This window comes from Triturus cristatus, chromosome 8 (assembly GCF_964204655.1).
Source record: "Triturus cristatus chromosome 8, aTriCri1.1, whole genome shotgun sequence".
Taxonomy (NCBI): domain Eukaryota; kingdom Metazoa; phylum Chordata; class Amphibia; order Caudata; family Salamandridae; genus Triturus; species Triturus cristatus.
Genome location: NC_140591.1, coordinates 1617536154 through 1617559928, shown reverse-complemented (window position 1 = coordinate 1617559928; position 23775 = coordinate 1617536154). Strand labels below are relative to the sequence as shown.

The 23775-nt window shown below is 46.4% G+C and overlaps 1 protein-coding gene across 3 annotated transcripts in view; it reads left to right on the top strand.

The window, feature by feature from the left end:
• RRP8 (ribosomal RNA processing 8) overlaps window positions 1–23775 on the top strand; it is a 208302-nt gene that overhangs the window by 164877 nt on the left and 19650 nt on the right. The gene's annotated exons all lie outside the window — the stretch shown is intronic.

Below are 23775 nucleotides of genomic sequence, written 5' to 3'. Positions count from 1 at the left end.
TTGTTGACGATGCACTCTTTCTTGACTTGGGGAAACTGCTACTAACTTGATATTCTAGTAGTTAAAATATGTAACTCTTTATCTTGCAATGTCTGTCTGCAACAGTGGGTTTTTCAAGGCTCCTTTCTGTCTCAGAATTTCTTTAGCATGTATTTGGACCCACTTAGGGCTATCCTCGGGAATTGTGTATCATCAATATACTGATGACTTTCAAATCTATTTTGTGATTTGGCCCCTGAATTATATTTCTTTACTCTCCAACACCCCTGTGAACACCCAAAGATGAATGGCTAATCATTACCTAAAACTCAAACCTTCAAAACCAGAGTTACTGTTAAGTTTCCTAAAGGAAAATACAACCTAAGCGTCCAGCTGTAGACTGACTTATCCTCTCTACTGGATTACAAACCGGCTACCATGGATAATGCCAAATCCTTGGGTTGCATCCTCCACGCCAGGCTTCATCTACAAAGACAAGTCTATGCTTCAGCCAAGAGCTCGATACCCGATACCACCCCAGGCTGCTTAGGGTCTATCAGAATGTTTATTTCTGTTAACACTTGAGTTCAGGTGCTTGTTCTTCCCAAACTAGATCATGAGTATTGTCTTCTCCCTGACCTGTTCAAAGTGCAGCCAGCCCCCTTCCACCCAATGACCCAGAGCTGCATGCTCCTGCTCGCTTTGTTTCTGGATACAAGAAATGCAAGCACATTACATATAACGCTGCAAAGGCCAACTTCCCATTGAAGCAAGAGCGCAATTTAATACGGCTTGCATCTCACACAAAGCCCTACACACCTCTGTGCCTTCCCACTAAACTGAGAATGATACCATCTCTGGAGGTCCACATGACTGCTCATAAATGCAACATTCCTCCTCCTTGAGCCTCCCTCCGTTTAAATGAGCAGTGAATGAAGTAACCCTTTCTCAGGTGACTCCACAAACTATTGGAATTAACCCCCGCCAGCTCTGGGTGCCACCTGCCATGTTGCAACTTTTCAAACTGAGCTTAAGATCCTCTTGTCCCTAAGACGCTGTGTTGGAGAATGAGAACATGATCTACTTTTCTACCATGTAAGTCCTCTCCCCTAATTCCACAGCTGTGCCACATCTGGTACATACCAGCCTTGTGGTCTGAGCCGTCTCATTGCTCTCTAAATGTTTCCACCCTTCTCTCTGTTCTTTGAGTACATTTCTTGGTTTCACCTTTTGACTCTTTTTGGTTCTGTTGTATTTCATTTCTTCCCAAGTTTACCATTTCCCCTACAGGTGTCTTTATTGAGTTCAGAGTTTGAAGTGGGCGGGATCTGTGGGGCACGACATGCCAATACTTTTTTAATTTAACAAAAACCCTGGGGAGGGTTAATGCCGACCCTTGAGATGGCTCAGCCATAGTAGAAGGAAGGGCGTCTCCAGTTATGTGACCCAGAGGGAGGGGCAGACAGCCTTCTTGTCGGGGAACCTGCTGCCTTAAAGAAATGGAAATGTGGGCAATTGGTACATCTGCAGATGCAAAGGCTGTTTGGAAGCCGGCATTGGCTTTAATTGATAGTTACTTGAAGCTTCTCAACAAAGATGAATACTTAAGAAGGCATACTGTAAGTGTTATCAACTGAGCTGTGGAGTGTGTGTTCTCAGGGCCGGCTTTAGTGCTGGTGGCGCCCTGTGCGACAATATTTGTTGGCGCCCCCCCAATAACCACTTCCACCACGGATTCTCTCACTAGCACCCTTTAACAGTGACCAAGTCTCCATAACCACACTCTCTCAGATGCATTGAATTAGTTATATAGTGCCACTCATACCAGTGTCGGGTGACCGAGCACTTTGCATCACACACACATTAGACAGAGACAATCAATCATACGTGTGTAAATCAGTGTATAGGAAATGTTACATAAGCCAAAGGACTCAAAGTGTAGGAGTCACATGTCATCCATACTGGTAGGCAGTATAGTTTAAGAGTGCTTGGTGTGGAGAAGCACAAACTCGGAGTCGAAAAAGAAATAGCATATTTGGGAGCTTTCTTTAATAATAAGAATCGATTTCTAGCCAAATCACCCCTTTTTGCAACATTAATCAATGTTCTAATAATGTATACTTTGGAGTGTGTATGCAGTTCTAGGATGAAAGTTAATAGCTCACTATTCTATATTAGGACTTTAAGTTATAAATTGCAAGTAACAAAAGGATGTCTCTTTTAAAGGCAGTAACCTGCTGATCTGTTTACATTATAGGCACTCTGTAATCTACTTGGTACACGTTCTTTGCAGCAGGCATATTAACCCTCTGCACTAACTTCACCGAAGTCAAAACCTCAACTATACAAAATGCTGATCTCTCTCCAGGAAGATAATTAATCACACGACTTATCTTGACACTAATTTGAGGCCTGGTTATTGCCGGGGGAAATAAACGCAGCAGCAGGTGCTTCAAAAGCATAATAAACTTTCAAACACAGCGCCCCCAGAAAGCCAGCACCCGGTGCGGTTGCACCGGTCGCACCGCCCTAAAGCCGGCCCTGTGTGTTCTTCATGGACAGTTATAAAAATGTTTGCCCCCAGGTACAGTCGGCATGTTACTAAAGTCTATATTCTGGAAGCACTTTTTTATGTTAAACCGAAATCTTTTGGGGAATTTTTTAATGAAAATTTAAAAGAATGACTTGCATATTCAGTGCTTTTTTCACAGATTGCGACCGTGTAGCATTAAAAATGCACAAATCACTACTCGCTGCACTAATCAGGATTCATTTCTGTGGTTCTGTTGTTACATGTGATTGCATTAAACAATATAGGTTCCATATCATAAGAGAGTACATTTCCCAAGGGCCAGTTTAACTTGCATTTATTTTTTCACTTAAGATGTGTGTTGTATGTAGTTACCTGAAAGGGAAAGACCAACAAAATAGTTCTAGAATATGTTGTTCTTTTTAGACCTGCTTTTGACCCCTCCCCACTCTCAGACTTTGCCCCGCTGCACTCCGGATCACAGTTCCTCCACTTTCTTTTTAATGCACTTCGACTGCTGATTCAGTTAGTCACCTTTCCTGCCCTGTTTATTGGTTACAGTGGGTTTTTGCCCTGTATGTGACATGTTAATTGATTTTTCTTTGTTATTACCTGTATCTTATTTTTTTTTATCTTGCATAGGTCTTTAACACCCTTGCGTCGCATTCTTTCTGCAGAAAACAGCATAAATAAACAAGCATTGGCATAGCCAATAGGTCTTGCCTTTGGGACCTTATAAGTGATTAGTTATCCAGCACAATATCCTTGGTGCAACAACATCAACCGTTGCATGGCTAAAAACTTATAAGGTCCCAAAGGCGAGACCTATTGAAAGCTGCAGCCTTTTTAGGTCTCGCCTGCGAGCGAAGCGCTGCTTGCAAGCGAGATCTATTGTTGCTGACTTGCCTCGGAAGCGGGACAGGAGATGTGCACGCGCAGGCTTTTGGCGGATTTGAGTTGGTGTACGCGCCTACAGCCACGCGGCGTGCACATCTCCTGTCCCGCTTCCCTCGCAAGCCAGCATGCAGTTTCTCAACACGCACGTCCTAGGCACCGCGCAACCACTATGTGCTCCTGCTCCAAACCCCCACACCCCTGTGCCCTCCGCTTCCCCCACCACCGCTCCCATCCGTGTCCCTCACTCCTGGAGCAGGGCTGCTGCTGTCCAAGCACACATGCGGGCGGGATTCCTCCTAGGAGATAGAAAGCGGCTAACAAACCTCGGTGTTTCCTGCAGTACTGACCAAAGCTCCTTTCCTCGGCTGCCTGCAATGAGCGACAGCAGCGCACAGACCGACGGACAGGAACAACCAGGGACTGAAAAGCGGCACCCAGTAACTGTCCTCAGACTCGGACAGCATAACGGAAAGCAAACGGACCTCAGCCACCACCCCGCCTCTGCTCTAACGTTCCTGCTGTGCGTAAAGGGGCGTCGTTTATAAGCGTAACCGAGCGCCGCCTGCAGCAGCCTCCATGTTTAACTTTCCCCACCTCCCAGAGACGGCCAGGCGAGGGGCTGCCCCTTACTCACACCTAACACACCGCAGCCCCACTATGCCTGGCATGATGGACAAGGGGATTGAGTTCCTGGGGAGGACCCGACCCAACGGCGCCAAAAGCCCCTCCAACGGGCTCATGAGCGACGAGAGCGGCAGCGACGACTAGCACGGTGGGAGCCTCGAACGCTGTGAAAGAGAGGTCATGGAGGGCTGTGTGGGGGAGAAAAAGAATGCTTATCAGGCTCATCCCCTTGCTTTTGTCTTTCTAGATGTCGGGATGAGAGTGTGGCTGGATGAATGCTTAAGACTGAGGGAGGCCAGGATGTTGTAGGGTGGTGTCATCTACTCGTGAGAGGTGCCTGCGCTCTGCCAGTACTCATTAACTAATACTTTAGCCTTGTGCCCAGTCATTCATTTTTTAATTCATTCGTACGTACGTGACCTGCGCATGCATCTACTCGTTCACCAATTGACTCGTTCTCACAGTCTCCTATTCTGCCTGAGTTACCCTCGGATAGGTTGTCTATTGTGACCACATGGGCTAGTGTTTCCGAATCCACATGGGCCAGGGTTTTGGAATTTGACATGTTTCACCCTCGGAGAGCCTGCGGCTCGTAAAAGTCGCCTTCGCGGCAGGTTTAGGCAGTGATCGGAGCCCACCACCCGGACAATAAGTGGACAAACCTCGTCTAGGTGTCAATGTTTTTATTCAGCTCAGGGCTTTTTCCTCGGTACATCTCAGATGTTTCCTTGGAGCCAGACTGTAATAACAAACTGCAGTGTTTGGAAGGATGTTGTTGCTCGTTTTTGTTACCCCCTTTCTCACTCTGCCCCGTACCATGTCTTAAGAAAACAAGCATTTGCAATGCAATAGGTCCCGCATTACTGAATGTTTGAGCTATTTGTGTTGCATTATTAATAGCAATGCCAATAGCTCAAACTTTAATAGTGCGAGACCTATTGCATTGCAAATGCTTGTTTACATTAGTTTTAAATAATAAACGGTTTCACTGTTGAAACTGCACAACGTTAAAAAGTCTGTACAAATGGGAGGAAATGATCCCAAAATCAGAGTTTGGGGGGCTGTTAGTATTCTCCTTCGTTTCCCGTGCTGCACTGTTGACTAAATATAGAAACAAAATCGATGCACTTTGAGTATGTTTCAGTTGTCGTAGGACTTCCCATGAGGTGAGGAAGTGCCTACAATTTGGCATCAACACCATCCATATTTAAGCGACATTGTGAGAAGTTGGCCTGGTATATGATGTTCACTAGTTAAAGTGACCACCTTGTACCATGCCAAGCAACCCTTATGGTGTGGTTGTAAGTCAACCTTTTCGGACTAGCTGCCCTAGTGGTAGCGTAGGCTAAGCAGTCTTTGAGGCTAAACTCGTGATGCGTGTTAAGCCAGCTGTTTTACCAAATGTAACCCCCTTTTATACCAATGAAAGGACACCACACAGATATATATTCAAAATATATATGTATTTATTTCTCAAAGTAACCCCTAGTCTCTTTATGAGCACAGGAGCACAAATCGTCAAACAAGATTACAGTAGAATACACAGAAGTTGCACTTTATATGGATAGGCTCTGGTGGCCGCTCAAACCATATACTAAAATAGTGGTATAAGTACCACGAACAGGAAAGGGAAAAGGCCTAGGGCCTCTAGAATCGCTGGGCCTACAAGGAGCTAACTTCAGTTAGTGACCAGGAGGTCCACGGGTTGCGTGTGCAGAGCAAATAGTCACACGCGAGCTCCCATAGGTTTTCAATGGGTGCGTAAAAAGTACAAAGTTACTGCAAAAGGAATCTTCCGGATGGGCTAGGAACTTAAGATTGGAAACACAGACACTAGAGATGATTCTCAACACTTGGGCACCGGAGTGCCAGCTTTACCTCACCCACAGGAAGCGGGTGCATAGGCGTCGAAGTGCGTCGGGTTTCTTCTATCTGTTCAATGGAGCCTGTAGTCAAAGATGCTGCAGGCGGTCGCCCCGGAAGAGATGCGGTGGATCCAAGAGTGGATCGGAGATGTTGAAGACCTGTAAGCAGAGGGGACAGTGTTCACAGTCACTAGCCAGTGACCAGCGTGGCACCAGGTGGGTACCAGGCGATGTCGGGTGCAAACAGGAAGAAAGGTGTAGCTTGTCTCTGCAGCCACGTGGTCCCTGAAGGTCGACGACGTCCAGGAGTCGAGTCACGAGCTGTCCCACGCAGGCTCTCGCTGTCGGCGGTGTCGGCGACTTGATCGAAGCAAACAAGCCTTGGCAAAAGCAATTGTTGTAGGAGACGAAATAAGCTGATGGTTCTGACCAGCAAGGTCAGAGGAACTGCTCCTTTGGAGGGGAGCAAGGGCCAGTCTGGAGCAACCAGACCAGCGGTGTATTTCGTGAAGTTCGTCGCCAAGAGGGCCACTAGCCAGCGGGCCAGCAACCGGTTAGGCGCGTCGAGTGGCAAAATGCAGAAGGGCCCCACGCAGACCGTGGAGATGCTGGAGGGCTCACCTTTGGTGCAGATGCTGCTCGAGGGTTGGGCTTCTCAGATCCCAAAGCACAACTTGGAGGGAGCCTCGGTTGTTGCACTTGCAGCTTGTCGTGGTCTTTTCAAGATGGCGGCTCCACGTGTCTCGGTGCCTCCACGGGTCTCCTCTTTTCAGGGACTGTGGATCGGGCGGTGAGAGGTCTGGAGGTCCAGGTCTTGTCAGTCTCTGGGCTCGGGCTCCGGCGGGAGGCGGCGGCAAAGCAGACGTTGATTCGCTGGATGGTGCTTGCGTTAGCAAGGTGGTCACTCCCTGACCACAGGGGAGATTGGCTTCAGTCCTCTGTGCGGCAGAGCGTCGAAGTTCCCGTCTTCTTCTTAGTTTCAAGTTGATTCCAGGATGTCTGATTTTAAAGAGAGAACAGCCAGGCTGAGATCCTGAATGGCAGGATCTCAGGCCAACTAAGTCGAAAAACCAGCTAGACACTAGGCAAAAATTTGGGGGTAACCATAGTCAGATATCCACCTTCCTACAGACATCTAAAAGATTATAGCTGCTTATGTGTGGCAGGAAGACAGACAGACAAACACGCTGCCACCGTGTGCTCCTCTGCGTGCTCTACTGCTAACAAAACCAAAACGTAGGCATGGCAACCAGTCTCTGACATCCCCAGGGAGGGACAGCAGTGCACAGTGGGGTGGATATTCGGCCTGCAAGTAGAAACGTGGCACTTTTGAAGATGCATGCACTTTAAAGACAGTTAATTGTTCGTGTAGGTCATTTCGTTTCAATGTGTCATTTTCTCACAAGTCTACGTGCCTCACAGAAATGCGTTGAAAGTTTATGCTTCATAAAACCAAGAGAGATGGGGCCATGGCACTTCTTGACTCTCAGCAGGTGATCATCCTTACACCAAGGAATTATTAGATCCTCCTCACACCTAACCAGCTTGCACACCACTAAACCTAGATAAACTATTTAATATCACCCTTTGATTCATGTACACTGGACTTCTTCTACCACACCCGCAAGTACGGTTTAAGAATACTATTTCGAAAGCATTTTTGCTCGGATACCTTTATTGCAGTGTCAAAAAGATTACACAGATGTTACAGCATTCCACCTTTCAGTGTAGCTGACCCCTCGTTCACACTGTCATGATTTGCAAATAAGGGCAAGTGAGCCATTTACATACCTGCCCTGCAGCATCCCCTTAAATAACACAAACTGTACGAGTTTGTGTACACCTTGAAATTATAAAAATAAAAGACTCATAGAAGCACGAAAGATGGAACGGAGAAAATGAATGCATTAAATCTATGGCTAGCAAAGTAACACCATGCTAGCAAATAAAAACAACCCAAAGCATTTCACCCAAGCAAAATTAGTCTCAGCTGCAAAAGCCTCCATAAAATGAAACAAGCATTGGCATAGCCAATAGGTCTCGCTTTTGGGACCTTAGAAGTATTTAGTTATGCAGCACAATATCCTTGGTGCAACAACATTAACTGTTGCATGGTTAAACACTTATAATGCCCCAAAGGCGCAACCCATCGGCTATGCCAATGCTTGTTGAATTTGCCTGTACAAAGATAATCCCCAACCTGGCCTATTGAAGCCAGGCGCTGCAGGAGCGAGACTGGGAGACCCTAGACAAATTCAGAGTGAGAATTTATAGGCAAACTCTACAGTTACCCAGTCACACATCTCCAGCACCGATAAGACTGGAACTCGGCCTAGTTAAACAGATGCTAGTGAGGAGAGCGGTCTTCACCATCTGCTGCTACAAATCCAAAACCTCTGATCGAAGCACTATAAATTATAACATATGGCTGGAGATAAAAGACTTACATTCACCTGCCAGAAAATATCTCAATGTGACAATCTCCACGTTTTGTCTACAAGTAGTCTGAGACTCCTCTGCCAGCTACGACTTATTAAAAAAAGTGGCAAACAAAGCAACTAGAAAGTATCTCTTCTGGAAGACAACGCCACATTAGCCAAAAGACAGCACAGTTGGACAGTCTTGAAAAGCTACAACACCATGAAGCTGCAACAATATTTGGAAGAAGTCTTCAACAGCGCTCTTACAGCAAAATACTTGAAATACAGACTGAGTATCCTACCATCAACTTTACATGCGTCTCCATGGCTACAAAGGGATGACACAGGCAGCAGCTGGTTGTGTGGCCACATAAACGAGGACATAATTCACGTGCTGTGCCTCTGTAAAGAGACGCTCAGCCTCCATCAAGCCTTGCTTCACCCAATCTGCAACCAAAAAGCCCTTCATTCCTGCAGACAAGCATTAATTACCTGTCTCAGCTCGGCAGATCCACAATTGATATGCCGGACAGCGAAATATTTACAGGGGGTGGAAAACACACTAATGAAAGTGGCCAGCCACACTGATGAAAGATTTTTAACCTAGCATACTTTTATGAATTAGACCACACATTCATTTTTGGGCTCAACAGATCATGAACCTTGTCAAACGACTTTTATCCTAACTGGCTGCTACGAACTGCACTATGCACTTTAATCGGCACGTCTTCCGCACTTTAACCACCTTAATGCCCCCTGGCCCCAAGCATTGGTCACCTGGCCAACATCTCAGACCATTTATTGGCTGTGTGTTACAGCATAATGCACAGTTTTGCATGCAACACTCTAAGGGCACAAAGCAGCTTCGCTTACTTCCCTTTGCTTGTTGTTTGCACTTGATTCTCCCGATGGCAAGGCTCTTACCGTCTGTAACCTATCTCGATCTACATTTTAACATTCCTTCTAATTCGCTTTTTATGGCTATGTACAAAGTCTTGTATATGGAAAGGTTTTTACTAATCATGCATAATAAACTTTACTTATTTAAAAAAAAATAATAATAATCTTCCGTGACTTGTCACTGGACTGGCATTTTAACTTTGCCTCAATCCTGCTGGACGAGGGTGATTTGGACTGAGACTAACCTAGCCTCTTGTTTTCCGCAGCAGAGAGCTTGGCCTCCCTGTCCTTCAGGGCCTTCGGGTGTATCAATGAACACTCATTACAGAACTTGGAGTCATGTTTGTTCGCAAGACCCCTTCAGAAGACATTGTGTGGGTCCTACACCGATCCTGCTTTCAACTTGTGTGAGACTGTCTAAATGCGGTTGTCTTCAAAGGTGACATGACTCTGCACTGTCAAAACCTGGTAAAAAATTTAGAAAATTCATGAAAACCGAAATCCGTAAGAGCAGAGCTACTGTTAATTGCCTTCTGGTGTGTAAAAAGAGCAAATGGTATCATTATGTCAGTTTATTGCCTTTATGTGCCTCCGTGTCGTCAGGTCAGGAGGTAGGACTGCACTGCCCAAGGTGTACACTGTGTTGTGTCTGCGCATACAAGCTATTTCAAGACTTTCTACAGTAAATTTGGCTCTAAAGATGATTCACAAAGCGAAGAGTCAGCAGTTACACATATCCATCAGAAATTAATATTTGAAAAACCAATGTTAAAAATCACTGGAAATTTAATATTGATTAAATTAATCTCAATTTTCATCTTTTCTGATCTGCACCTAACTTCTACTTCAGGTAAAGGACAAAGCTTAGAATATTCTGTCAAATATATGCTGGCATGTCAAGAACCAGACACTGGCAGAAGAAATACAAATTACAGGAACCATCATGTTTGCCAACCCTACTGAATTCCAGTCACTTGCACTGCAATTGCAAATGCTTATTTTTGAGCCAATGTCAGCTCCTTGAATCAAACTGTCAAAAAATGATTTAGATTGAAGTCATCAATTGCTCTTAACAACGTTTATTTTTACAAAGACTGACCGCGACCATCATTTTACTTGACAGCAGGTAAAATAACTGCTGATGTACATTTATTGTAAATCTGTTATTGTTACAAATTTGATGTGCAGTATCCTGGACATTCAAGGCTGCAATTCAATTATCCTTATAGCATGAAAAAAAAGTGCACGTTAAAAAGATAGCAGCACATGCAATATTTCGGCCCTTTTTCATTTATTTGCAGAAAAACAAATGGATGTTAAGTCGATGATTAAGGTTAGAAGGATGCACAAGTATTTGTCAAAATGTCAAGCGAACTTTTGTTGTTAATATGAGGAGTGCACCTCTATGAAAGTTCTCTTGTTGTGGACTCACTAGTCTGGCTTTAGAAAAATGTGAGTGAATCTTGTTTGGCTTCTCAAATAAGTCAGGAGTACTCTTTGTCCATTGCTTCTTCTAGGAGTGGAATAGTTAAATTATCCATCCATTCGAACAAGGTAGAACAATGAAGAGAGGCCAGTTGATATACTGCCATTCATAAAGACAACACACAACAAGAAGAGGGTGTACCGCGGCTCTTTCAAAAGACTTTGTACCAAGTGAAGTGATTGGAAAACCAGAGTGAAGCACTTCAGTCAGACTCGCAGACAACTCGGTCAAGACAAGAAGTCTGAAGTGAGGCTTCCATAGTGTTCACTAAATTCACGATTCAGGCGCCGTTAAAATATAGCTAACGGATACAGACCGGGCATATTTTCATATGTGTTTTGGACATAATGAGGGTACCCTATTGGTGATCAAAATGTTTTTAATGGCTTTACATGGTATTGGCCTAAGTCAGCATTGCCGTTTTTTTTTTAAGCATATATACAAGACAGCATTTTCAAACAAGCATTGGCCACACAGCCGCGAAAGTGCCGCTGCCGCGAAATTGAAAGCCATCGCGGGCTGATGGCGGCTGTGCCCGCGCACGCAAGCTTGATGCCAGCTGTGGTAGCACTTTGAAAACCCCACTCACACTCACAAAATGTCTCGCCAGAGCAGCGCATGCGCGGGCTCAGGCAAGACCTAAAAAAGAGAATGCATTGCCCTACACTGTCTAACATTAAAGATCACGCGTCTCCATGAAGTTTCCTGGTGGTATAACAAACAGTAAGAGATAAAAGAGCGGAAACTCCTGCCTAACCTCAGCGCATCTCGGAGCGCCAGCTCACCGCGGATGCTGCCTGCGAAAAACAGATGGCACACTGCGCAATGCTGTGCGTAACCGCAAGCCGTGGGCGGCTACAATTCCAGGCAAAGGTGGGACATGCACCCGCCTTTGACCAATTGCGTGCTGCCTTCGCACGCAAAGACCAATAGAAAGAAAGCAAAAAAAACACACGCACAAGCGTGTGGAATGTACAGATAGATTCCAAGAGGTTGTTTTCCTAGAGCAGCGCATGCGCACTGCGCTAGGCTCAACCTAATAAATCAGAATGGATGGTATCTGTGGAGGCTCTGTGAGCCGAAGATGAAAAGAGTATGTGACACTATATTAGACTGGATACGCCTCAGCATTCCAAGTTCTATGGTCTCTGAATGGGGGACGATTAGCAAGGGTTGAACAGACTAGGTGTGGCTCGGCGTTGCTAGTATAGAACTCTCTGTTACAGGAATGGTTTTATAAGCAAGAAACCAATCGGACTGGATCCGCACGTGTGCTAATGGTGTAAGAGCCCGCAGTGCATGAAGGATGAGTGATGCTGATGGGAGGCGGATAAGGCTGTATGTACTCCGCAATTAGATGCAATAAGTGGCTATGATTGAGGAATCAATGCTGGCTTGGCAGCTGCGCTAATGTTGCCGTAGATATTTAAGAGAAGAATTAGATGTGATGTGTTGATCTTGTAATGCAGATAATTCTGTGAAATGAAAGAACAATGGCCTTGATCGGGTCACTGTAATTTCACCTAGATCGGTGTTGCACTCACATCACTTTTCATCATCCAATCTTTTTCTGTTATTACTATGTAGCTACATAAGTGTTTCCTACTCATAAAATCATTGTTGGTTTACGTAACTCTTAGGGCCCCATTAGGAGTTTGATGGTGCGGCGGTGGGACCGCCCTGCCGCCACACTGCCAAACCTATGTGGAGACCGCCTTCCCTATTATGACTGTCTTAAGTCATTGGCTGGCTTTTCTTTTGGCGTTCCCACGGCGGTGCCTATAAAATAGGCACCGCAATGGGAACATCAAAGGAAGTTCCAGCACAGCAGGGACTGAAAAGTTCATACTGTGTTGGAACTTCTGTGCATGCACACGGGGGGCACGAGTTGTGCCCCCCTATGTGCATCCACATGGCGTGAGGCACAAGTAGGCCCTGCAGAGCCCCTTTTTCTTTCCTCACCGCCACTGTTTTCATGGAGGAAAGACCTCCATAAAAACAGTGGCGGTGATGAATGTCGTAACATGCTTGGCGGGACCGCGGCGGTCCAGCCGAGCATATAGGTGCCTCTGGACCGCCATACCACCACCAGGAAACAGTGGTTCCCTTGAGGAATCAGCGGTCTCAGGGCGGCACGACCACTAAGGGTAGTCATAATGGGGCAGTCTCAAGACTGCCACCGCCGCGCCACCACAAGTCTGGCAGTCCTCAGGCCGCCAGACTCGTGTTAGGCCCCTTAGAATTGATTTTGTTTGAAAAAAATATATAGTGTCTTAAGTCTCTTCAAAATTTACACTGATATAAGTATCCACACGTATTCGCAGAAATCTATTCATCATACAAGTCTTAATGCATTTTGGCTAAAAATGAACTTTTTCAGGTTATCAGCTTATTGTTTTTCAAGTGAGTGATTCTAGAATTGGGATCCAGAGTACAAATAATGTCCAATTAATTAGTTATGCCAGCATTAGACAAACCTGAAAGTTAATAATTCTCAGTTTGTTCTGTATTACAACTCCTCATTTCTTCATATGGGTGTAGCCGATATGTTGAATGCTTTTTATGTCAATTATCTGTTAATCTATATATGAGTTTTTTTTTTCATGACTATGGTTCCCCTTTTATTCACTTCATGTTTATGATGAACATTTACCAGAGGAGGATCACCTTCAGTGCAAGATGGTATGTTCATCACGCAGGCATGCAGTGTGTTGTAAGGAGAAGTGAAAAGTGCACGGCCAGGCGTCTGTGTGACCTGGACTGTTCCAGGGCGTATGCAGTGATTTAGATGTGTACTCTGTGACCTGTGGCCCTAATGTCGGGGTGAGTCCCTTTTTAGGTCACGCCTAGGCAGCGCATGCGCGGTCTCTTCGAGACATATGCTGTATCTACACTGTGGGATTACAACCTGCCCATCGCTTTTGGTGGGTAACTTCGAGTGTCCATTTTAAATCCTTGCTTCTAAGTGGTTATTTGTTTTATATGTCCCTCTTGTTTGTGTGTTGCTACCGCCCACGGAGCATGGCTGTATTACTTGTAGCCTTTCTCCTTTCTGTATTTGTGTGTGTTTGTGCTCCCTTTTTTTGAGGGGTGGCCGGAGTTCTGTTCTTGTTACATGAACATTCCCTTTTCGTTCGCTAGTGTGTCGGTAAAGCTTTAATTTGTTTGTTGTGTGTTGTTTGTCTTTGACGATACAGTAAATCTTAAGGGTTTTTTAATGCACAGAGAGATAAGTGACTTGCCTAGAATCACAGGATGTAGCAGTAGCGAAGTCGTCCATCTATGTTTTTAAGTGGGGATGCGAAGTTTGCTGGCACTCCACACGTAACTCCTGATGGTCATTTTCGATGGGAAAAAACCTTGTCAGAAAACTACACTGTGAGATGAACTATCAGATAAACAGAATATTACAGCAACTGCAATAAGACTAATAATTGGGATTTATATGAGTATTGCTAAAATGAACTTTCCTCGTGACTCTATTCAACTTTCGGCTTTGTACTTATATAAATGCCTTTGAGTCACCACAAATCTGAAATGCTTTCAAGATATCTCATTGATTTGAAATAAAAGTAAAGAGTGGACGACAAGATTAAGGATGAAATAATAAAACAAGGAGCTTGAAAGCACCCGTAGCATTCCACGCAGAGACGCTCATAGAAGGCAGCAGCAAGCAGGCATTTTAAAGCCCGTCTCCTTTCCAATGTTGAAACATGTCAAGTTTCATTAGGCGATAGCGACGGCCTAACTTCAGCCGGTCAGGGCGCTCTGCCACCGACAGAAATGCTCCCATCCACATTTTGCAGTAAACAAATCTGTGTTTACCTTTCGAGAGCAGCCTCTATTAGGTGAAAAATGTGTGACTTTTTAAGCCGAAGTTTGCTCTCCACACTTTCGGGCATAACAGGCTGTAAGTGATGTGCCTCAAATGTCTTGCATCGCCTCTGTATTTATAAAATGTAGAGGATGGCGTTTTCAGGCATTGTTAGTCAGTGGCAAGAACACTGTGCCGAGGTGCCTTGCATGATTCGTTGACGTTTAGGCTGGACGAACCGAGATTCCTCCATGATAGGCGAGGATGCTGACAGTGGGTCTTTATTTTAGCGACAGTGCTCAGAGCAATGACACCCATCATTTTTCAACAAGAGGCTTGTTTAAGCGATGGTGTGGGTTTTACATGCTGTAGTGTTCTGTCAAATTCACCTTTGATGCACATACATTAGTTTTCGGTTTTTATAGGATGCGTTGCTTATTGTCATGATTGTGTCACTTGACAAAGGTGGCCGTGTCAGTTGACGTTGAAATCTTTGTTTCAGGCTTCTCACATGTATGCATTCTGAACCTTTTAGTTGTGCAGCACATGCTGTAAAGTCAGGAAATTAAATATTTAAGCTTTCAACATGCATGTTATGAACTAATAATATCTTTAGCTTTTCTCGATCCATTGCGTGCACGTGCTGTATCACTCGATGACTCCGATGGTAACTGAGACAATTTCTCTAACAGAATTATATGAATAGACATATTAGTTTAATTAATAAATCCTACCAAGTAGACAGCTTGAGAATCCACTCAACTGAAAAAGGATGAAGGCTCCAAAGACGTTTCCATGCATTTGTGCTTGCCTGTGGAAGCCCTCGTGGAACTATTGGAATGAGTTCAACTATCGCTGCTGTACAATATAGGTAAAAAAAATTGACATAGCCAATAAATCTCACATAGGCGAGACCTATTGGCTTTGCCAATGCTTGTTCTTTGAGCAGTCAAGAAGGAAACATAGCAGTCCTTCTCAGTGCCAGCTCCTGATACTTAATAGCACCACAGACTTGAAAATAAAGTCTGATTTGCTCTTTGAGGTGGAGAGTTGGCGTCTGATCAGTGGAGTGATACTTTGCCTCATGTTTTGCAGTTGCAACCCCTTTTGTGTGTGAAATGAGGTGTAGGCACGTTTTGACAAGTTCTCTGTGGTAGTCCTTCTCTTTTGTTTTCGCAAAATGGCATCTTCTATTTCTACAAGAAATTATATTTTCATTCTTCTCTTGCAGAGGTCTTCACTTGTTTTTAATTGAAGTTAATTCTATTAATCTTTTCTTTTTGCTTTTATTAATTTTAGGCAGTTCACCCTCCTTTCACTGTAACTGCAGTACTTAAACTCCCATCTAAATAAGATTCATTCAGATTTTCATTATAGCCTCTCAGATTAATTGTATCCAGTTTTCCTTCCTGTAACTTTCTCTTTGCAGTAGTTTGGTTACGGCGTCACCTTCCTTGTTGTTACTAGTTGCACAATTTGAAATTGCAGCTGATTAACATTGTGCTTTGTCTCGCTAATTTGTGGGGCAAATTAATGTTTTTGTTCCAATTCTAATACTTCTCCTGTGCTATGTCCAAGTCACCTTTGCCTTCCACTCTGCTTTCCTAACATAAGAAAGGTGATATGGATATTTATGCAACAGATACAAATCCGATTTGTTCAAAAACGGTGTAACGAACTCGTTTTACTGTAACAAGAATGATATACAACATTTTCCTTAATCACATTAGTGTAGTGTTTGCAAATCGATATAGGAATTTCTCAGCTATCTAAAGAGTAAAATATGTTTATTGTAGTTTCTTTTTTAAAATAATATATTTTTATTATTTTCATACAATAAGATCAAAAACAAACATCTAGAGTCACAATTGTCAATCATTTTACAGTATAGTTCTCTACATATCACGTTCATCTTTAAAGATATACCCAAAAGTTAGTCGTTTTCTTCCTATGATTGCGCCAATCTCTGTTGCATTTCCATTTCGACAGTTGGGGAAATACACATTTTTCCCGATACTCATTCCACTTGCCCCATTTTTTGTCCCATTTCTTGCGGCACCCTCTAGATTTAAAAACGTCCTTCTGAGCAATCATACACTTGTCCAATTCCTTTACCCATATTCTTGGAGACGGCCTGTCCGCCACTCCCCATTTTCTGGCAATTTCGTGTTTAACTAGAGTGTACCCCAATGTGTTCAGCTGTTGTTAAACTTCTGTGTTATTGTAGTTTCTTATCTTTTTTCTTTACCTTCACAAAAGTGTTTAAAGTTCATGCAAACCTTTTTTCAGATAAAATATTCCTTAAATTGTCATCAAACTTTAACAGATGTTTTAACTTAGAAGGACAAGGATTGTTTACCCTATATCTGCATTGTAGGTGCCCTCAGAAGCCGAGGATGTGGAGTAAGAATTATGGCTGGCTGTGATCCAGCTTGGTTGTTGCAGGTATCATTGAGGCCAGTGGATGGAACTGAAGTAAACCTCGAGGGTTGAGTTTTCCTAAGCAAGGGCCTGTAGGCGACTGCTGAGAAAAATATCTGATTTGGCTTATATGTGTCCAGCTGCAGGGATAAGATGTACGATGACGCAAGTCGCATAAAGATATTGCTAATTGTAGACTTTTTGTGACACATCTTTGATTTTGCAATATGGCCGATGTACTAGTAGGTTGCATCAAAAAAAATCTCCATTCGCAGGGGATCACTTAACAACCTGGCTAGTGAATATTAATTATGCGGGTTGCTATGTGTGACCCACTGTACATGACTACAAACAAGGATGGTGTCCTGTGGGGGGTGCTAGGTGCCGCACATGCAAGATGGCCGCACTGGAGTGAGGCTCCTGCAGCCCGGTGACATTATCCTTCAGTGATCCTGCTCAATGGTAACAGAGGCAGCTTGTAACTGCATCAAACGCTTAATCCAGCCTGTCTGCAGACTCGCTGCAACTTTCGTGTGAATCGCGCTGTGGGAACCTCCATTATGCCGCTGTGAAGATTGGCCGGGATGCTGCGGTGGAGCGCGGTGCTTATCTGAGGCGGCCAGGGTAACTACTCGAGACCGCGGCTGCACACGAGGCGGCGGGCCGCGTGGCGCGGCTCCGTCATCGGGGGCCGGAGCTCCATCTGATGCGACCGGAGCGGAAGGAGACTCCTACCGGCCTGAATGCAGAGGCCGCTCTACCTTTGAAGCTGGGTCCTGGCGGCGCTACGGGTGACTTTAAGGAGGCGGTGAGTGGCGGATGGAGTGATTGACGGCGGGAGGACCAGGCCTCGTGGTCTCGTCATCGCTGTTGACTTGGTGCGGTGCCTGAGGGGCGAGAAAGGCGTTGGGGACGACAAGGGCCCCCCCTACCCCCCTGCTGCTTCAGGATCTGAGCGTGCGGACCTGCGGTGGGCTCCGGTGGCGGCTGGGATGCCTTGTCACATTGAGGTTGTGGAACTTTTCTGCTGCCGCAGTAGTGGGCCTGCACAGCTGCTGGGGCCCTGGGCATGGACATAAGTGACCTAGCACTGACGAGGTGAGATAACCTTACTGCTGGCGGCTGCCTGAGTGCTGGGGAGACAGCCTGTCTTGCGCCTGTATGTGGTGGAGTGCTGCTGGCTGGCAGGATGGATAAAGTCATCATTGAGTATGCCTTCCTGTAGATTGTAGGATTTCCCCATGCTCTGAGGCAGGGCCTGAAAGACTGCGACTCCGCTTGGCCTCTAGGTGGCACTCCCTTTGGATTCGCTTTTTGTAATCCCCAACTACGGCACGCTACAAGACCGGTGGACCTGGCTGGGACTGTGCGACGGTGTGCTGATGTGAGACTGGTGAGGTGGCCTAAGAGAGCAAATTGGAAAGAGGATCTCTAGGAAAGCACTGCATCAGCGACGGAGGAGGTGGGGTGCAGACTGGACTGTAGTGAACCACTTGGAGCGCCGTGCGTCCACGGCCTGGGTGCAGTTGATAAGGCCTGGCGAATGGCGAGGAGGGGATTGCATAACTTTTGGCCTGCAAGGAGACTGTTGGTGCATAATGAGCAAGCCAGACGCCAGACAGCCGAAATTGCATTTTGAGGCGGCGAGGCGCAGTGCTCGGACCCTGCAAGAGGATCAGAATCATGATGGGCGGAATGAGGCCCGAGGCGACGCCGCGGCGCCAGATGCAGACATACAGTATTCTGCAAGAGGTCCGGCAGGGCTTCGCCACCGTTGTCGAGAAAGTAGACCAAATGTCATCCAGAATGGATGCTATAGTCCATAAGCTAGAGGGACATGAGGAGCGAATAAAAGAAACAGAAAAGCGCAGATGCAGAGGCCACGACTTCCAGACATACCATGCAACTTGCCCGGATGGATAATTTGCTGCGGGTCATTGCCGCAAAGAATGAGGACTTGGAAGCGCGCAGTAGGCGCAATAATATTCGCATACTGGGAATACCAGAATCCACCAATGTTAGGAAGATGGAGGAATATGTACAGAAACTGCTACTATCCTCTGTAGGTGCGGAGGCTTTCTCCAGCCAATTCATCGCGGAACGCGCCCATAGGTCCCTTGGGCCGCGTCCGCAGCCTGGCAGCACTCCGCGTCCAATAATTGCGAGGCTATTAAACTACAGGGATCGCGATGTGGCCTTACGAGCTGCAAGAGGGAAACGGTCCCTGACGTACGACGGGAATACGTTCTCAATCTATCTGGACTTTACGGCCATGGTGCAGGAGGAGAGTCGTAATTTTATGGACGTCAAGGCTAAACTGTGGAAGGCGCAAATAGACTATGCGTTGCTATATCCAGCACGACTCAGAGTGATACAGCAGCGTTTCTTTACCGCACCGTACCAAGTGGAAGAATTCCTCAAACAAGTGAAGAGAGCGAATCGCCCTGACGGAGGAGCGGCGGCATCGCAGCAATCGGTGTCGGAGGGAGCTGAAGAAGACTCGCAGTGAGATGACACTTGGTGTCCATGTTGGTGTTTCTAGTGACTCGAAACATACTTCCTCAATGGCAGGAGATGAGGCTGAGGTTACGTATTGTTGCTGACTGATGAACCTTTTTGAGCGCATGACCTCGCGCACCGGGCACCCTCTGGCCCCTAGAGCCTGGCTGTTCCATCTGAAGTGGGCTTTTAGGGCGAGAGGTACCTGTGTAGCCGCCTAGAATAGGCCTCCAGCGGGTATCACCCTGGGGCTGTTCACTGCACACCCTAGATGGGGGCTGTAGTGCCTATACTGGTTGTGTTGGGGTTGGGGGGGAAGGGGAGGGGCGTACATCGCTGGCAAGTTGGGGCTGCTTCAGTGGGAGGGGGAGGGGGTTAGCGGGATGTTTTTTGGTTTGTATATGTCTATCTCACAGCAGGTTACCATAAGGAATGGTTCCTGGACGAGGGTGGACAGGATGGAAGTTTAGCATCTTAGACTACCTGCAGAAATATGCTGTAACACAGGGCATTGGCTGAACGGCAGCGATTGGGTAATGCGCCAGGACATGGTTGATAGCCAGGAATATGGCTGATCACGATGTTAGGAAATTGAATATCGTCACGTGGAATGTTAGAGGGTTGGGGGATGCACGGAAGAGGCGGCTACTGTTGGCCTACCTAGATAGACACCGAACACACATAGCTATGCTGCAAGAAACGCATTTTACTCCCCAGGAATCCAGCAGTTTTGCGATGGGCGGAGCACAGAGTCTTCTCCTCTTATTCCTCTTTTGCAAGGGGGACGGCGATACTTATTAAGAAGCAAGTGCCCTTCCACCTCGCGGGGTCAGCAGGGGATTTACAGGGTCGTTATTGCGTGGCGTGGGGGCGGTTGGGGTCTCTTTCTGTTACGCTGGCCTGTTGTTATGGGCCTAATGTCGACGACCCGACCTTCTTCTCCACGCTGTGGGCTAAGATATTTGAGGTGGGCTCCCATCATATCATTTGGGGTGGAGACTTTAACGTTACAAATAACCCAAGTCGCGATAGGTCACATCCTGCCCCGCATCACTACACCAAAGCGTGTGTGACTCTCAGGGACACCATCGCCACCTATCACTTGATTGGCGCTTGGTGACACGCACACCCGCACTCACAAGAGGGGACACATTACACAGCACAGGCAGCTTCCTGGGCAAGGCTAGGTTATCGGTTGGTTTCCAGGGGACTGGGTCCCGCAATTTCCCAGGTGCAACACCTAGCCAGAACATACTCTGATCATGCCCCGGTACGACTCACATTGTCCTCATCGGACCTTAGCGTGCCGCGTGGCAGTTGGCGGTTGCAGGCTACCTTTTTTTTTTTTTAAACAAACTTTATTGCAAGTTTTTTACGACAAGACAATATACATTACAACGATTACTGCAGGATGGGCCGTACCTAAATAAACCGCTCTCTCCAGGGCCCCTGTCAAGCCCCCCTGATCAAATTCCGGTATATCGATACCCCTCTACCATCTCCACCATAAGACAGGGTCTTTCCTAGAACTCTCCATGCTTCTATCCCGTCCTGCACCTGCGATATCAAGGCCTCCGGGAGGAGCGCCATCCCCCTATCCCAGTACCCCCCTGCTGCTCTGCCAACCCTCCCCTACCGCAACAGTGTCAGGTTAGGCACGGCCTATAATCCCATCCAGAGCATCCGGGTCAACAGTTTCCTACTAGGCCTCGCTGCAAGCCTCCTCAATAAATAACAAATTAACTAAACCCCCTCTGCCCACCCCCAGCCCCTTTAACTCCCCTCCCTCCCCACTGCCAGACATGTCGCTCCCTCAGCTATCTTCCAGTATCACTGATGAGCCCCTCTGATTGGTCCACCGGTAACGTACTGCCAGGGGGCGAATGCACAGAAGTAGCCACTCAAAACCCGCTATCCCCCAACCACGCCGCCCACTCGGGGAGGGCAGATCAACCATGCGTGTGCCCTAGTGGAATCGTGAAGGAGATCAGTCCGGGTCAGCAACCGACGTCCTAAGCAGGTCCACCAACGCCACCCACGCTCTGGCTGCAATGGCTGCAATCAGCATTTTATCATTATCAGCTCTCTTGGCCATTTGGAGCCTGAGAGTACGGTTGCAGGCTACCATGTTGTTAGATGAGGTCTTTCAGAAAGAGCGGCGGGAGGAAGTGCGGGATTTCTTCAACCGCAATAAAGGCTCAGTGGACAGTGTGGAAATCATCTGGGAAGCATTCATGGTAACGATTCGGGGGTTCTGCATGTCCAAGGGGTTCGGGGTGCTCAAAGATATAACTAATTCACTGTGTAAACTGGAGGGAGGGCTGAAACTGTTGGAGGCGGAATTGGCTCTAAAACCTACCACCACAGCCCAGGTGAAGCTCAGGGACACGCTCACGGAGTATATGGCTACAGCTGGGAGGGAGACGCGCTTTCGAGGCAAATACTGGAGGGCCTGCTGTTATGGAGAGGGGGAGAGGCCAGGGAAGGCGTTGGCCTATACGGTTAGGAAACCTCACTACACGAATTATATATTGGAAATTGAAGAGCTTGAAGGGGCGGTCTATCGGGACACTGCTAATATTCTCAGTGCATTTACGCGACATTACAGTCTTGTACACTACCAATAGAAGGGATGATATGGACCTAGAGGGTTTTTTGGGAGATGTGGCACTGGGCTGGCTAAGCGATGCACAACGTGCGTTTCTATGCGCTCCATTTGAATTAGATGAGGTTCGGGAGGCCATTATGAGTATGCAATAAGGGAAAGCCACAGGGACGGACGGCATTCCCATAGAATTCTATAAAACATATATTGATCTTATGGCCCCCATCTTGCGAGAAGTATATGAAGAATCACTGGAGGTAGGTGCCTTCCCGCTTCCATGAGGGAAGCTCTTATAATCTCGTTACTGAAGCCAGGGAAACCGCCCCAGCAATGTGATTCCTATAGGCCACTCTCCCTGCTAAACTGTGATGCCAAAATACTGGCCAAATTAGTCGCTACTCGCTTGAGTCTGTTGTTGGAAAATTTGATACTCCCGGATCAGTCGGGCTTCGTGCCTGGAATGGCCACCTCCCATAACTATTGGACACTTTTTACGGTTCTCAACACTGTCTCGCCTGATCTACCCCTAGCAGCAGTTTTTTTTTTTTAGACGCCACTAAGTCGTTTGATTCGATAGAGTGGGACTACATTTTTGTTGGAGTAATGCTGCGTATGGGATTCCCACCCCTCTTTCTATCATGGATTAGGCTCTTGTATCACTTGCCCGTAGCCAAGGTACTCATTAATGGTCATACATCTCAACCATTTTCCATCGCAAGGGGTACCTGTCTGTGGCTTGGCACTGACGGATGAGCAGTGGGAATATTGTTGCCTGCAGACTGAGAGAGTGTCGGCCAGCAGCAGACTTCGCATGATATATTATAAGTACCTGCATAGATTATACTATACGCCGGCTAGGATGTATAGATACCAGCTGAGAGATACGGACAGATGTTCCAGATGTAGAGCTCCTGGAGTGTTTTTTTTTTTTTACATCTGGCATGGGAGTGCCTTGGCGTGAATGACTACTGGACGCAGGTCTTTAGGGCTTCGACACGTATGACGAATACGCAGATGGAACCCACGCCGTTGATGGCATTGCTTGGTTATGTCAAATCGATACAGGCGACTCACCGGAAATATATTGCCCTAGCGCTATTAATGGCTAAGAGAAGGGTGGCCTGTCGCTGGGGCAGGGGAGGAGACCCAAAATTTAAGGATTGGATTGCTGATCTAGTGACATGGCAGGAACAGCTTGCTGCGTATGCAAAGCTAATACCCAGTGCCTCTAGGCCACGGGACATTTGGGCGCCTTTGACCTGCTACTTGATTGAACATCCGCAGGAGGCCTCGGAGCCTGACGCAGTAGGGATCACACACTGATGGAGTAGGAACACGGTGAATGGGAGGGAGGCTTACTCATATTACATATTAGAAATGCCGCTGCGCTTATGATTATTCTGTTGCACAGTATTGACAGACAAACCAAATGTGTGAATAATAGAGTACAAGGGGACAATGGCAGTCTGATATTCTTATGATGTATGCACAATGGTTGGCCAATGAAATAGGACTCGCCCTTCCTGGCCCTTGATGTTCCACATTACTATGCCTGGATGAAGCGCATACATAGGATGGTTAATATAAAATGTAGATGCAGATGAACCGCCAATATACTGTGGACAATTTGTTGCTAATGATGCTCTTGTTTGAATTAAAATAATAAAAAGAAATAAAAAAATAAAAAAAGGATGGTGTCCTGTCCGCCATTGGTGTGTTTGTATTACCCAAAAAC